Here is a 16,100-nt window from a genome sequence, read left to right on the forward strand (position 1 = left end):
TACCATGATAACGTATGGCTCGTGAAAATCGGATTAGCAGGGAACGTGACAAATTCCCCCTGTGAAACAGGTTTGCGAACCAACCCGATGCATGGAATCCTGTGGGTTCACCCGGTACGTATTCCCGAAGGATACGCTTCGGAAAGGAAACGAGACGGAGTGGCCCTTCTCTATCTGCCTCCCACTCTTTTCTCTGTTGTTCTCCATCTTCGTCTAGCAGCAGTCGGTCGTCCAGGTAGTAGTGTCAGAATTCTAGTGCAATACGAAGGGGTGGGAACCCTTGGCAGTCCGAATTCCCAACCCCGACACGACCTTGCGCTTGCACATGCCCGCACGCACCAGCGGAACCCGCTCCTGACTGTTCTCTCTTTCTCTCTCTTTCTCTTTAGCTCTGACAGCACTCAGAGTGTCTCTGACGCGTACACGCACTGTTACTCGTAAGTATTAGGTTGTCCGAAATGTTTCTTTCGTTTTATAAGGAGATAATAGACGCACAATGTTTTTTCTTTTATATTAATTTATTGAATTATACACGAGCATAATAATAGAAATAGAACGAAATGGATCACACCTAATTCGATAAGATAATATAAGACAGAAATTGTTGTTCATTTATTATCACCTTATGAAACGAAAGAAACCTTTCGGACAACCTAATATCTAGAGGTTTGACCAATTTGTAACTCTATGTGCATATAAATAGGTTTACAGATTGTAAGTTAGACTGCTAATCGGGTTAGCGAAGGTCTTTAGAAATTTGGAAAAATATTAGTAAATCAATGTGAGATTTATGATATTAGAAATTAGGGGATTCACGAGCGAAGAATTTGTTACGTTTCAGAAATTGGCGATCTAACAATTTTCACATTGTGGCCTCTCGAGATAAAGGTTACCGTAACTTTAATAATAACGATTAAATAACAAAATCATTGTAATATATTTATAACAACAATGTGGATCAGATTCTCAGTGAAAAACCTTACTTTACGATATCCAATTGATTTTCTCCACCCCTTTCTCTATTGTATCTCCAATTTAGAGGCGTCCTGTACTACGATCGTCGCAGTTACTCTTTTCTAGAACTCACGTTATATTTCCTCTGTCAAACATAAACGATGTTACTTGGCGCGTTTAACTAACCTTCTAAGCCCATTCTATGTGACATTTTTCGCTTTAAAAACACTCTGCAACATATACAACGTACATCAACAACGAATAAATAACGAGATGGTTGCGCGGTTGCTCGTAGCCGCGATTCAAGTCACATTCTCTCAAACTTAAGACGATGTCTCACATCTGCGACTCGTTCTTTCACAATTTCTTAAATTATGTCTCCAATTCAGAGACCACATATGCGTACACCTATACACATACAACCATAACGTAACAACGACAAAATAATAAAAATCAGCTGCTCCTACGTTCCTACGATTTTACATCACACTCTGTCAAACGCAACCAAGCGACCTGTACTACGATCGTCGCTGTTACTCTTTTCTAGAACTCACGTTATATTCCCTCTATCAAACCTAAACGATGTTACTTGGCGCGTTTAACTAACCTTCTAAGCCCATTCTATGTGACATTTTTCGCTTTAAAAACACTCTGCAACATATACAACGTACATCAACAACGAATAAATAACGAGATGGTTGCGCGGTTGCTCGTAGCCGCGATTCAAGTCACATTCTCTCAAACTTAAGACGATGTCTCACATCTGCGACTCGTTCTTTCACAATTTCTTAAATTATGTCTCCAATTCATAGACGACATATGCGTACACCTATACACATACAACCATAACGTAACAACGACAAAATAATAAAAATCAGCTGCTCCTACGTTCCTACGATTTTACATCACACTCTGTCAAACATAACCAAGCGGCCTGTACTACGATCGTCGCAGTTACTCTTTTCTAGAACTCACGTTATATTCCCTCTATCAAACCTGAACGATGTTACTTGGCGCGTTTAACTAACCTTCTAAGCCCGTTCTATGTGACATTTTTCGCTTTAAAAACACTCTGCAACATATACAACGTACATCAACAACGAATAAATAACGAGATGGTTGCGTGGTTGCTTGTAACCGCGATTCAAGTCACATTCTCTCAAACTTAAGACGATGTCTCACATCTGCGACTCGTTCTTTCACAATTTCTTAAATTATGTTTCCAATTCATAGACGACATATGCGTACACCTATACACACACAACCATAACGTAACAACGACAAAATAATAAAAATCAGCTGCTCCTACGTTCCTACGATTTTACATCACATTTTGTCAAACGCAACCAAGCGTCCGTATACTTTTGAGAGACAGTGTATGCGCATACAGGATCGCGTGACCGAGTGTATGCGTGTGCGGCGCGTATGCACCGCTAAGTATGCACCGCTGCTACGTCGGGCATTCCGGTGTGCACTTATGCGCACGTTCGTGCCGGATACGCTCAGCTTGTGCGCCTCGTCTGCCAGACGGCTGGAACTCGTGGCTGCGTTATGGTTACGACGCCTTATTCGCCACAGCCAAGGGTTTCGAGTTTAGGTTCTTCTCCGACTACGTTTCCGGCTTTCAGGTTTATTAGAACTGTTCTCCAGTTATTTTACAAGAGTAGAATTTTTATCAAGGGCAAAAGAATTCTACGTCTTCTGCGTATCTGTAGGATCATCTTAAATTTAGATATCGTGGAGGATAAAAAAATGTTAATGCAGCTTAGTCGCGACAGCAGAAGCTTCTCCTTCAAATACAACCGGGTTTCTGGCTTTCAGGTTTATTAAAACCATTTCGCGGCTACTTTCAAGAGCAGACTTTTTATCGGAGATACGACAAAACTCTGTGCCTTCTGTTTCGTATATTTGCAACGGGGTTGCCTTAAATCGAAGCACAAGGGCGGATAAAAGAAATATCGAAATTTTAACATGCCTGAGTCGCGACAGCGAAGAGTCTGAACTCTTCTCCAACTTGGTCTCTGGCTTTCAGGTTTATTAGCATTAAATAACGTACAACAATGAGATACAATTTAAGAATTTGACGGGATAATTGTGATAATTTTGAAGGCTACAGGAAAGAAACATAAGGAGAGATTGAAAAATTCAATGATCGATTGCATATTATTAAAGTTATCCTTTTATTTGCTTACCCACTGCCAATGTTTCTACGTTTATGAGAAATTCGAATGCGCATTGCACATGATCTGCAAAAATATACAAAATATCCAAGGCGTGTACAGCATTTCAAGGATGAAACAAATCTCTATTTATCTTGCACGTTACTTCATATTTATACGATTCTATTTCCAAGGGTATAAAATAATGATTATACAAAAACCTGAATTTCCCTAAACATTCGCAATCCGCCAATACGAAAATATTTCCTTTTGCATTCACTTTCCTCGGAACTCGTAAACTCGATTCACCTAAACAACCCGTCTCGTCCAACCACAATCTATCCAACGTTTCCGTTCCATTTACCCAGAAACCATACAACCATGAACAACCGCGGCAATTGACAACAGCATTAAGAACAAAACTACCTGAATAGACGCCATAAAGTTTGTATTGTCGAGCGACTTCGTAGCAACTTGCACGTAGCTACGTCTATTAGCATAGTTAGTGGATCGATCGTACAGTTCTGTATAGATCAGGATCCCAGTAGAAGACGTCGCGTGACGATATTTCGCGCGATACGATGGCCGATGATACGACAAACGGCGGCGAAATCTAGAGCGGGCTGTTTCAATCGCGTTTCGCTTCGCGCGACGACGCGACGCTGCGCGCATATCTGGGTCAGCCGTGCGACCTAACTTGCACCCATGTGTGTACGTTCCCACTTATACGCGACGAATAATGCGGGAATGAGCGCGTGCATACCCGCGTTTCGATCGGCGCCACTCTATGGTCGGTCAGGTGTGCGCTGGTGATCGTAAATCGATCGATTCGGCCGATTCGATGCGATTCAAGAGCCGATTCGACTCGCTGCAACACCTCTAGCCGCGTTTAGAACGAACCAGCAAGAATATAGAACGAGAGCAGCAGCGTTTTACTGCTCGTTTTCTGTAAACCACCATCGACCGATAGCTTCGTAAACTCATTTACAATTTTGTGTACGATCGTTTGTAGAGATTGGACCGGGCATCTGGAACGCTCGATAGTTATTTCCAGTTCGATCTTCGATTAGACTCGCGGCGACCATAACCGACGAATAAATGAAGATTTTTCAAACGTTCTTAGGATCTTTCATAACGTGCCGTTTTTTTATTTGACGAACAGTCGTCGAATGCTCGTTTACGCTTCGATTTTCCGCTCTAATTACGTTTAATTGTGCGTTTAGCTCTTTCACCGCTCTGGTAAAATTTCGTGAAATGAATAGCGCAAACGAGCATTCGTTCGCCTGTGCTCTCACGCTGAACGAAATTTTAACAATTTACAGTTAACCAAACGTGTACAGAAACGCGAAGAAAGTGAGATCATTCTTTGTCCGATCGGTGGACGAATGCTCGATTACGATATCATCTTTTAATTTTACCGAGCGGACAACGAATATACTCTCCGTTGGTCTAAACCCACCACGAAGCGGCGCAAGAACGAGCTCGCTTCGCCTAAACGCACCTTCATGACGCTCTGTGTACGTAAGAAAGTACATATCAATGCATAAGTAATAGAACATTTAACAGAGAACGAGATTAACCCGGGAAATGATTAGGAGCTTGTTAAAAGCTTCTTTTGGGAACCGTGGGTTACGATCTATAGAGATGATATTTCATGTTATCAAATGAGAATTTCATAGACAATAAATATTTAGTGGATAATTTTTATTCGTTCATTGCCTTAACCAATCTGGATATTTCGATTACAAAATTTTTTCTTGTATTTGTCACTCTCTAGTTCATTGCGCTCTACGAATGATTCTATTAAACGAGATGCAAGTTTTTATAGAATCATTCAATTTTTCAAATTAGTGTTTATAACGCGAATAAAGAAGAACGAATGTCTCGCGAATTTGCTTATCACGTAGAAATTTAACGTGAAGGAAAGTTAAAATACACTCTTTCTTCTACGATATTTATATATCTAGGAAATTCCCAATTACCAAAAAGCATTTACACACCATTGTATTTATCGCATCAAGTACATAGCAATTAATTAGTACATTCAATTACATTGAATTTCGTGTACGATCGATACCGTGAAAATGAAATGGACCTGATATATAAAAAAAGAAAAAAAAATACGTTTCGATGAGAAGCAAGAGTATGAAGAAATATGTGTTCCAACCATTGTATTAGGTTGTCCGAAAAGTTTCGTTCGTTTCATAAGGTGATAATAGATGAACAACAATTTCCGTTTTATATTATTTTATTGAATTAGGTATGATCCATTTCGTTCTATTTCTATTATTACGTTCATGCATAATTCGATAAACTAATATAGAAGAAAAAACATAGTGCGTCTATTATTTTCTCATAAAACGAAAGAAACTTTTCTGGCAACCTAATACACACATAACGTATCTGAAAAAGCAGCTCCATTGCAATTTCATCGGGTCGACCAAAAGACATGTACTCGCGTCTAAGTCAGTTAAAACGCAAATATTTAACACTAGAACTACCGATAGTTAACACAAAGCCAATTTCTACCAAAACCAGTCAAAATAAGTGGTCTTTAAAAAATACGTAATAATAGAATATTTTTATATTTATTGATTGATTACTTTCTTACAGAAGCAATTCCATGTTATGCAGTACAGTTTTGGTATTATTACTCCACGATGATCCTTAAACGAGGGTCGACACATTTATAAAATTGTAGAACCAGTTGTTTTGACCGCTGTGGTATTTCGTTAAGCGTTAGCATCTAGCGATCTAGCGATCGATCCGGAATTTTCTTGATAAATGATATCATCATATCGATACGCAGTAAAAATTTGAAAAACGTGCGCGAAGCTGTACAAAACGAGGAAACTGGTTAATTGGGGTTCGATAAACAGATTGCAGCACCCTTTTACATTTTGACTGGTATTGGTATACGTAGCCTTGATACAAAATTATTTTCAGTTTGAATACATAAAAAACAAAATAAAATTCATTAGATCATTCTTTTAGTTACCGTTACAAAAAATTCATTACATAAAAAAAATATAACACGAAGTAGGAATTTTAAAATAAAATCGTAAAACCAGTCAATTTGACTGGTAGTTCTAGCGTTAATCAAACTGAAACTCATTGCAAGCGTGTAATTTGCCGCTCCGCCATAGGAAATCTTCTAAAAACACCATCGATACCTTCCCCAATATTATTTCACGGCACAAATAACGTACGGGTGGCCTGTTTGGCATTACAGAAATAATCGCACGCTAATTAGACTGTCACGTGTCGAAGGTACGGAAGGTCGGGAGCGACGTTTAATCGAATTAGTAAGGCACTCGAGCGTGGCCGAGGGTGCTCAAATAGAAACCCGCCCCAAGCGTGGATGGTGTTTCGATCTGTTTTGTCTCTGCTTTGTCCCCGACCCTCCATACGTTCCGCTTAGTAATCAATCTTGTCTTCCGTTCGACTTCGACCTCGTTCCGTTCCCTCTTCCCTCTTTCTCTATCCTCTTTTCTTTTTCTCCGCGCCTCTCGATATTTTTTAATCGACCGTCGTTGACCGACGCGCTTGTCCACCAACATGGACAAAACACGTCTCTAATCCCAGTGACAGGGAAATTTTCGTGGAAAAATCACGTGCAAAGCCTGTCAGGTAGAAAGCTCGATGGAAATGAGTGTGGGAGGATTTTTAGTTTTATTATTAGCCTAGGACACAGCACAGGTCAAAAGTTTGAGATCGGTTCTGCTATCTGATATTGGGTAATTTGTGAAAGAAAAGAAATGCAAGATATAATATGGTCTTCTGGCTGTTTCGTAATAAATCGAAAGCCTTTAGCAGGTTCCTGTTAGCTTCGTATCTTATTTTTCTGAGTAACAATTTTTCATTGGTTTTCTTTCTATCGAATACGTAATTATTATTAAATACCTAAATATGTAAATGGTGAAACTATGTTTCAATGACCACGAAATGAATTTGAATCTTTTTAATATATTTCGAAAATAATGTCATTTCTTTCAAGATTAAATCGGTTATGTTAATTACGTTTTCGCGTTATCGTTTATTTATTGTCTCAACGTTCGTAAGAAATTGTTCGAATCGAATATATAAAGAAACGTGAGATCGAACAAGCTTGAACTAATTGATTTAAATAATTCAAACGAAACGCAGAAAAGAAAGAAGCGCAGGAAACGTGTGGATTTTAAACGAGCAGACTTGTGACAATCAAACGTGGAAAAGTTTTCGCACACGATGCATCCGTGCGTCATGTGCACTGCACCAAGGACGCTGTATGACGCACTGGCGCATTATAACCACTTTACCAGTTAACCCTGTATAACCCGGTGTAACTCCCAGGTAATGTTTCACGCGTCCGTATTTCGTCTGCGTTCCAGTTTAAACGCTCCGAATCAGTTTTTATTCCGTATAACCGTTAAAACGAATCTCAATCTGTTTTCTTCAATTTAGGCAATTCAAAGGTAATGAATAATGATTTTTATTATCGAAATAATTATTCAATTAATTAATTCAATATTTTTCGAAATATCCATATACGTTAGAACTTGTATCACGAGCACGTTCCGAAGATTAAATTAACGCGCAACGAAGAAACTATAAATGCAACTTACGATTATCAGACAACTGAAAACATAGAATCGAAGATATTTTTACTCTTGGAATAGTTGGACAATTATTTTACAATTACGGAATATCTGTATTACGTGATTGAGATCACACTCGACCAAACGATCGAACGATTGAAACAGTTTAAAAGCGATCGAAGTAAAACCGAGGAAAAGGCTATGGTTCTAACGTTTACCAGTTTCAGGAGAACAAATGGCAAAAAGTTTCGTTGAATTACTTCAATTTGTGTAATTATACTTAAGAATGTTTAACCACAGACTATTTAACACTCACAAAGCAACAGCTCCGTAATACTAACAGCTACTGTGAAACAAGTTTATCTAACGTTTGTAACATTTCTCAGTGGAATTCATCTTTTCCTAACAAAGTCGTGCGAAACACATCTTACGATCTGGCGATAGGAAGAAACCGAAAAAAACGAGCAAATTAATAGATAGACAATACGTAGCTTCTAATTAGCGTGGCGTATAAATGCCGCATGCAAATAGGGATAACGCGGTTAATCGTCGACGCGTGTTTCGAGTCGATGGATCGGTCAAGCTGTTGCGCAACGATATGGCAGCGCGTGCCTCTGAACAGACGTTCCTCTGTTCTCTCGTTCTCTCAGCTCCGTTTCTCCCTTCCTTCTCGATTCGCGCGCTTACAGGCCTCTGGCCTCGTTCGTCACTGCACTCTTTGTGCTTCTCTTTGTTTGCTCGGAAAAATTGGAAATTTTCAGTTTAAACAGAGACACCGTACATTGCCAAAGTTCCCCACAAGATCTACTTTCACACGAATTTATAATAACTTTCAAATAGAATTTTTTAATATTTTAAACGCATGTCTTACTATCTTTCTCGCTATCTTTTTTTTTATTATTATTATCGTTAATGTATTTTTATGCGATAATTTGCATAATATCGATTATACGAGTAATTAGAATTTAAATAAGAGGGGGGAATTTTAGCAAAATTTAGATAAGTAGAATTTTTGAATATTATTTTAATAATAATTATTTTTCATTATCGTTAATGTTAACGTACGTGCAATTCTTATTTTTGTATTAGAATTTACGTAACGTGTATCGCAGAGCGAGATACAATTCGAGTAAATGGAGGAGGAGACTTTTTCAAAAATGTAGCTTTTCGATACTGGAATTTAAATAGAATTTTGTAATATCTCTATTTTAAATGTTTTAATTGTATGGTCGATTTAGAGCTCCCGTTATTTATTTCGTCTATTTATTTAACACGTTACTAGTTGTTTTTATTCGCAGACGTGGTTGTAATTTAAACGGTGGAGGAAATTTTAGAAAAATTTCAATCACAGAATGTATCGAAGAGATAAAGTACGATTTACCTGTACCAATCTCGTAAATGTAGGTTAAATTTAATAGTTTATTTCCCGAGTTGTGGCAATATGAAATACAAAATCGTATCGCTTCGCGGAAAATTGAAAATCCTCGTTTCATAAAGGTAAGAAAAATATGGAACGAAGGGCTCCGTAAACAAAGTTGTTTCGAGCGAATAATGAAATTGAATCTGTTAAAAAGCGCTAAATTAAAAACGTGATTCCTAGCTAGCAATGATACACCGCAGGTATATTTGATTTTATTCAAATCTTTGCCTTCTTCGAAATTGTTAAATTCATTTATTACACTACGTTTGAAAATTAATTTTTAAATATTTCCATATATATTTAGTCACGCAGAAATCAAATCAGTTTTAACAAATAAACGTTTAGCTTCTGTATCTTTATATTCATATTTGTATATTTATATTTGCATATTTATTGCTATTATTTCAGCAGACCAAACAAATTTTTAGAATTTTAACAAGACGTATCACGTAAAATTACAGCGAAAAATCATCCGTATCAACAAGAATTTGCTGGACATTTCTTTTGAATGTTAGAAAAAGCATAATTAAGTCGAAAAAGAGCGAAATAAAGCAGTAGATTTATATTAAAATTATAAAATTTTCACGAAATGGAGTGGATTAGTATGATTTTTGAGTGGTTTACGCGTACCAAGTAATGGCTAACCAAAGGAATTTCTCTTTCATTCGTGTTCCACAAGTTTATCGTTTTCATCCAACGAAATCTGCATACGAACAACGTTAAAAAACGTAGACAGTACAGTCAGAAGAGATGTAACGAGATTGTAAAAGTTTCTTTCGAAGTATTTCAGCTTCAAATATTTCACAGAAAGAATGAAATCGTTCTACGATCAGAATAAAGATCCTAACGAGATCTGAAAATTACCACAGTTTCAATCTCGAATAGAGAGATATTTTCTACATCGAAGAGACGAATGAAGCGGTGATCTAAAGAAAAACGAAACTGTAAAACGATGATGAAACCGGAATAAAATATAGTTTTAAAAAGACCAAGTTGTAAAATAATCATAAAGTAACATAGAAAATAATGGTAATATAGAAAAATATCAGACGTGGTATAAAGTGAACATTTCTACCTTACTTGCTACTATGCGTTAAAAATACTGAATTATGCAATACTTGGTTCTCGCATCATCAAAATCAAATGTTCAGTCCACGAGTTTTATACATAATCCAAATATTACGAATGGTTCGTTCGATATTCACCGTGAAATTCCGCAAAACCAGGACTTCGCACTCCGAGTATTCAGATGACAGCGTTCGATTGACAGAAGTTCATCGAACCAGACGTGAATTAACTCTCTCGTTGTCGATTAAACTGGCGATGTGCTGCAAACAAAAATGTTGCGCTACTTAGAAAAAAAACGTTTTTTCATGTAGATTTTTGATGTACATGACTATTTCTTTCTTGCTTATCCTCAGACAATAACAAGCTTTTGATAGAACACTAATTGAACTTTTAATAGAGCAGAATAAGAATTGCTGACCATATAATACTTATTTATCTTAATTCATAGCCAGTTTTTTTCTTCCTAACTTATTAACTCACCTTTTTCTCCTAATTCTACGAATTCTTCACCTGGGAAATTTTTCCTAGTTTTTATCAATTTGCTAAGACAGCAAATGTGTTTTTCTGAGTAAAATTTACCAAACGGATATATATACTTTCCTATATATTAATGTAAATTAATATTTTCTATATATTAATGAACGTGAAAGTACATGTACAGGGTGTCTTCGAAATTATAGTACAAACGGTCGATTGATGATTCCAGATGGAAAAATAAGTGGAGAAGAGGAACAACGTGTTTTTCGCTCGAGGCTTCGTTTTCAAGAAAAATGAGTTTGAACATTCATCGGGTAGCCGTCTGTCGTCTGGTTGTTTCAAATTATGAAACTGTTGTTTCTGCTCGTGTCTGTATTTTGTTAAACGTGGACAGCGTCTGTTGTTATTTCCGTATTTAGAGGTAGGGTCGCAATAGCTATTATTTTATTCTTTGGATAAATTTATCACACCATTCCGAGCCGAGAAACATTTATTGCACATTCTTACATGGACTAGAAATAAAAAAAAAGAGCGCCTTTATGATATTCAACACTGAATCATCGATCGCGTTCTTTCTTTTTTATTTTTTAGGTCATCGTCTGCGTTCCTCAATATTATTACTATTAATAATATTTTCAATAAAATAATAACTAATTATTGAACCCGGGCCCATAACCTGTTGTTATTTCTGTATTTAGAAGTAGGATCACAGTAGCTGTTATTTTTTTCTTTATTAGGGATAAAAAGCAAAAGAATATCTTAAGGGGGTGTCCTGAATTAGAATGTTCTAAAACCGCGTCTATTTGTGATTTTTTTTAGAAGGGAAAGAAAGAAATGAAGTTATTGAATTTTGAGGTATGGTTATATATATATTTAACGAACATAAAAAAAATTTTGTTAAAGTAAAAAAATAAAATTATAACAGATGTCTAAGCCTATTTCATAGGCTGCAGTTTTCAATCGGTGTGAAAAATACACCTCGTAATTCTTGACTGAAACGAAAAACCAAAAAAGGATTAAATTATTATATACTTTTCTTCTCGATGAATTAAAAAAAAAAGGCAGGAAATAGTGTGAAATTAAAAATTTTAGCGGGTTTAAAGAAAAAATGTGTTTTTTAAAAAGAAGAAATAAACTTTAAGGTGCTATAGCAATTATTTAAATAAACTTTTTGACGAACTTTTTTAGTTCATCGAGAATAATTTAATCCTTTTTTGGTTTTTCGTTACAGTCAAGAATTACGGGGTGGATCTTTCACGCTGATTGAAACCTGCAGCCCATGAAATAGGCTTAGAAATCTGTTATAATTTTCTTTTTTACTTTAAAAAAATTTTTTTATATTTGTTAAATACATATAAAACCATATCTCAAAATTCAATAATTTCATTCCTTTCTTTCCCTTCTAAAAGAAATCACAAAAAGACGCTGTTTTAGAACATTCTAATTCAACACACACCCTTAAACCTATCGATTAAATCCATCGATTGTATCTAGAACTATCTTCTACTTATTATTTACTGTAACTAGCACATCTGCATATGGATGACGAGCGCGAACTCACGTTGTCATTTTCAACAGTGTCGCTATTTGCTTCCTGATTAATAAAATGTTTCTTAAAAGGTACTAGCCTTATCCTTCACTATGAAATCATTGAAATTGAACACAGAGTAAAGAAAGTACTAATAATCAGTAACAATAATAAAGAAACAAAAGTTTCATAATTTCTATTTACGTACGCGGCTACCTGCTGGGTTTCCAAACTCGTTTCTCTCGAAAACGAAGCCGTAAACGAAGAGAAACGTTGCTCTCTTCTTTCGATTTATTTCCACGCGTAGAATCATCAGCCGACTTGTACCGTGATTTCGCAGACACCCTGTATACACACGTTTAGCAATCAAACGGTTAACATACGCTTTTCACGCGGTAGATAAAATACAAAATACGTGATCACTCGTAATTATCCTTGTAACGACACGAATCTTAACACATTGTTGACCGGTCACGAGTTAACTCGTGTTTTCATGGCCAAACGTTGCCACGAGTAAACTCGCGATGCGCTTTTTTTTCGCCAAAAAAATATTAAAAGTTGAATAACAAATAAAATTTATTAAAGTTTATTTATACTGTTTTATTTCCACATCCAATCACGAAATAACAGCCGGTGACATGAGATAAATTCTCAGTAAAATTGCCAGTCAACAACGTGTTAACTGTGTAATTCGTTTGGCAATTCGTCTTCTATTACAACGTGCGCACTGCACGGACAAAGAGTTTTAAAAATCTCGTGAGTTTCAGATAAATGAAATCGTAACTGTAGCATATTCTGTTGCCATTGTAGGGACACTGAAAGGTTCAAGCAGCTGTTTTCTGTAGAAAACGGGTCTCGTGCAACACAGAGAGGACCGTGGCAGAGCAGAGTTGGGCCGCGTTTATGAGTTGGCCACGTACAAATGGCCGCTACGCTGGCTGGCCGCTCAGCACGCCATTTTGCTCGGCAATAATTATTTAGCCTGCAGCGGCGTTCGTTTATTTGTTGCACGCGACCGAGTTAAATTTGTACCGTCGTTAATTCAACGGCTGCCACCCTCACAGGACAAGCTGAATTTACCGCGACGAAACGGCACGTGGTTGGAATTCGCGTGAGACGTGGAAAAACCGTATGGAAACTTTGAAAGCCAGCTGCTCATGTAGATACGCACGAAAGAGTTAATTGTCACGAGAACGGTGTTTCTTCATTTTTCTAATTCCTTTTCCTAAGTCATATCTTTCGTATGTTTTTAACACTGGAAATACCGATAGTTAACACAAAGCTATTTCTACCAAAACCAGTCAAAATGAGTGGTCTTTAAATAATACACAAGAATAGAATATTTTTATATTTATTGATTTATTACTTTCTTACAGAAGGAATTCCATGTTGTGTAGTACATTTTTGGTATTATTAATCCATCTGGGACCATCATCCCTAAACTAAGGTCGACACATTTATAAAATTGTAGAACCAGTCGTTTTGATCGCTGTGGTATTTCTAGTGTTAGCATCTAGCGATCTAACGATCGATCCGGAATTTTCCTGATAACTGATATCACCATATCGAACGATACGCAGTAAAAATTTGAAAAACACGTGGGAAGTTGTACAAAACGAGGAAACTGGTTAATTGGGGTTCGATAAACAGATCGCAGCATCCTTTTACACTTTGACAAGTACCAGTCATTTTGACTGGTATTGGTATAAGTAGCCTCGATACAGAATTATTTTCAGTTTGAATACATAAAAAAACAAAATAAAATTCATTATATTATTCTTTTAGTTATCGTTACGAAAGTCATTACATCATTGTGGAAAAAAATATAACATGAAATAGGAAGTTCAAAATAAAATTGTAAAACCAGTCAATTTGAATTTTGCTAGTTCTAGTGTTAATATCCATTCCTACAAACCACGCATTAATTATGATAGTCGCTATGTTGCTGTGCCGATTTTATTTAATATTTATGGTATAACGATGTTGGTGCAAGGATAGTAACGAAGATATTTTGATCGCGTTGCGCAACATTAAATTAGCAATTCAACTTGTCAAGTATTAGATAACCTGTTCACGTCGCTGAATATTTTCCAATTAAAAATTTATTTCTTGGTTTAAAGTTTCTTTAACCTCAGTGTATCTACAAATTTTTTATAACGTAGAAAGTTCCAGGTTTTCCTTTTCCTGCTGATATTCGTATCCTCCGTATTAAAAAGCGTAATTTATCTTGTTTTTCTCTTCGTTCATTTTTAACCCCATCTTTCTTTTAAAAATTCCAATTAATTCACGTCTCGCGTACGTGCACGTCCATTTCTTTACTTGTAAGATCCGTTTCCCTGTTTATTCTTATTAGAAACCGCGAAGTATAAATCGATTTGTAATTACACGTGACCATTTTTGCAGAATTTCCATCCAACAGATGAGATCTTTTTCTTTGTCGTACACGCGTGTAAAATTTAAAATCACAGACGATCGCCACACAGTTTTACACGCGTCTCTGGAAGCAACGGATCGTATTATAATGCAAATAAAGCTTCGAAACTCGAACAATTTTCTCGGTGTTCTCACATTTATATCAACGATCCAATTCCAAAATTCATATCCCTCTCCAAACCAATGCAATTCATTTTTTTCCAAAATACACATCTTAAATTCCACTCTGTTTACGACAAACTGTATTCTAACCGCGGCTAATTAATTTTCTGTCGCAGATTCGTCGATCAAAAGGCTTCTGAGAGGCACATAAATTAGTTCCCTTATAGTATAAAGTGGAAAATTAAATTACATTCATTCGTAAGCTTCGAGCGTCTTGCACTTTTAAAGCAAACACGATAATCGTCCTAAGAATCGCAAGATTTTCGAGTGAAAATCTACCTGCACGTGGTCACTCTATTCCTTAACCGTTCGAACTCCATTTTTCGAAAAAATGTAATTGTTCGATTCACATACGTCTCATTGGTACAAAGAATGCAAGTTCGTGATAATCTGATGAAAATTCTACTTGGTAGGCGACAGATATTCAATCCTTTTCAAGTTTAAACGTTTTAAATAAAGTTTCTCTCAGTTAACAAACTCGGTGGAGATGGAACATTTAAGTTGTCAAATTTTGATTTGAGCAAAGAAACGTGTGCGATATAATCTCGGAATATAATTTATACACAGATTATGGACATTTGTGCATTTATGGAAAATCTGTGAGAAAGTATACAAACATTGGCGTCTATTATAATAATATTTGATAGGGAATGCAAATACCTGCTTAGGTTCCATTCCTTCGTTTATCTTTAAGAAAGTATGGATTCGCATAAGTATCCGTACATCCATTCACGTATCATATTAATTAACAACTCAAATGTTAAGAGCTATTAAGTCGGAAACTAAGTGATTGCGGATTTTGTCATTAGATGGTATTGACAAATTCCGCAATCACTTAGTCGCCAATCCAATACTTCTTGACACTTGAGTTGCTAGTTGAGACTCGAGTTGTGAGGAGTCGTAAACTGAGAGTCGAGTTGTGAGGAGCTGAGAGTTGAGCTGTTATGAGTTGTAAACTATTAATCGTGAGTTGTGAATTATCTATTTAGTTGTCTTAGTTATAGCACATTACTGTATTTAGTTTAATCCATTGTAAATAAACCCAGCTATCAATAAACTTATGATATAGGATAGAAATCATTGGAGAGCCTAATCGCTAATATTTCGGAATAAATAAATCCTATGATTCCGAGAATAAGTGTACACTTACAGCGAAAGAGTATAAGTTAAATTTCGATTAACAGACGAACTTTGATAAGCGCGTTAATATTCTCTATGTCGTTATCTGTCGCTTATCGTTTTAACAATACAATTTCACTCGAATTATTCGATTTCTCTTTCTTCTTTTTCCGCGCTTTTACCTGACCATTCTAATAGTACAA

General features: G+C 36.3%; 1 long non-coding RNA gene across 4 annotated transcripts in view; it reads right to left on the minus strand.

The window, feature by feature from the left end:
* LOC117165838 (uncharacterized) overlaps positions 1 to 16,100 on the minus strand; it is a 171,286-nt gene that overhangs the window by 6,120 nt on the left and 149,066 nt on the right. For 2 of the 4 annotated variants that reach the window (XR_004466097.2, XR_004466098.2), the window contains exon 3: positions 10,316 to 10,438. The exons of the other annotated variants lie outside the window; for them this stretch is intronic. This is a non-coding gene — a long non-coding RNA (uncharacterized LOC117165838). The remainder of the gene's footprint in view (positions 1 to 10,315; positions 10,439 to 16,100) is intronic. 4 annotated transcript variants of the gene reach the window in all.

This window comes from Bombus vancouverensis, chromosome 3, assembly GCF_051014615.1.
Source record: "Bombus vancouverensis nearcticus chromosome 3, iyBomVanc1_principal, whole genome shotgun sequence".
Classification (NCBI taxonomy): Eukaryota; Metazoa; Arthropoda; class Insecta; order Hymenoptera; family Apidae; genus Bombus; species Bombus vancouverensis.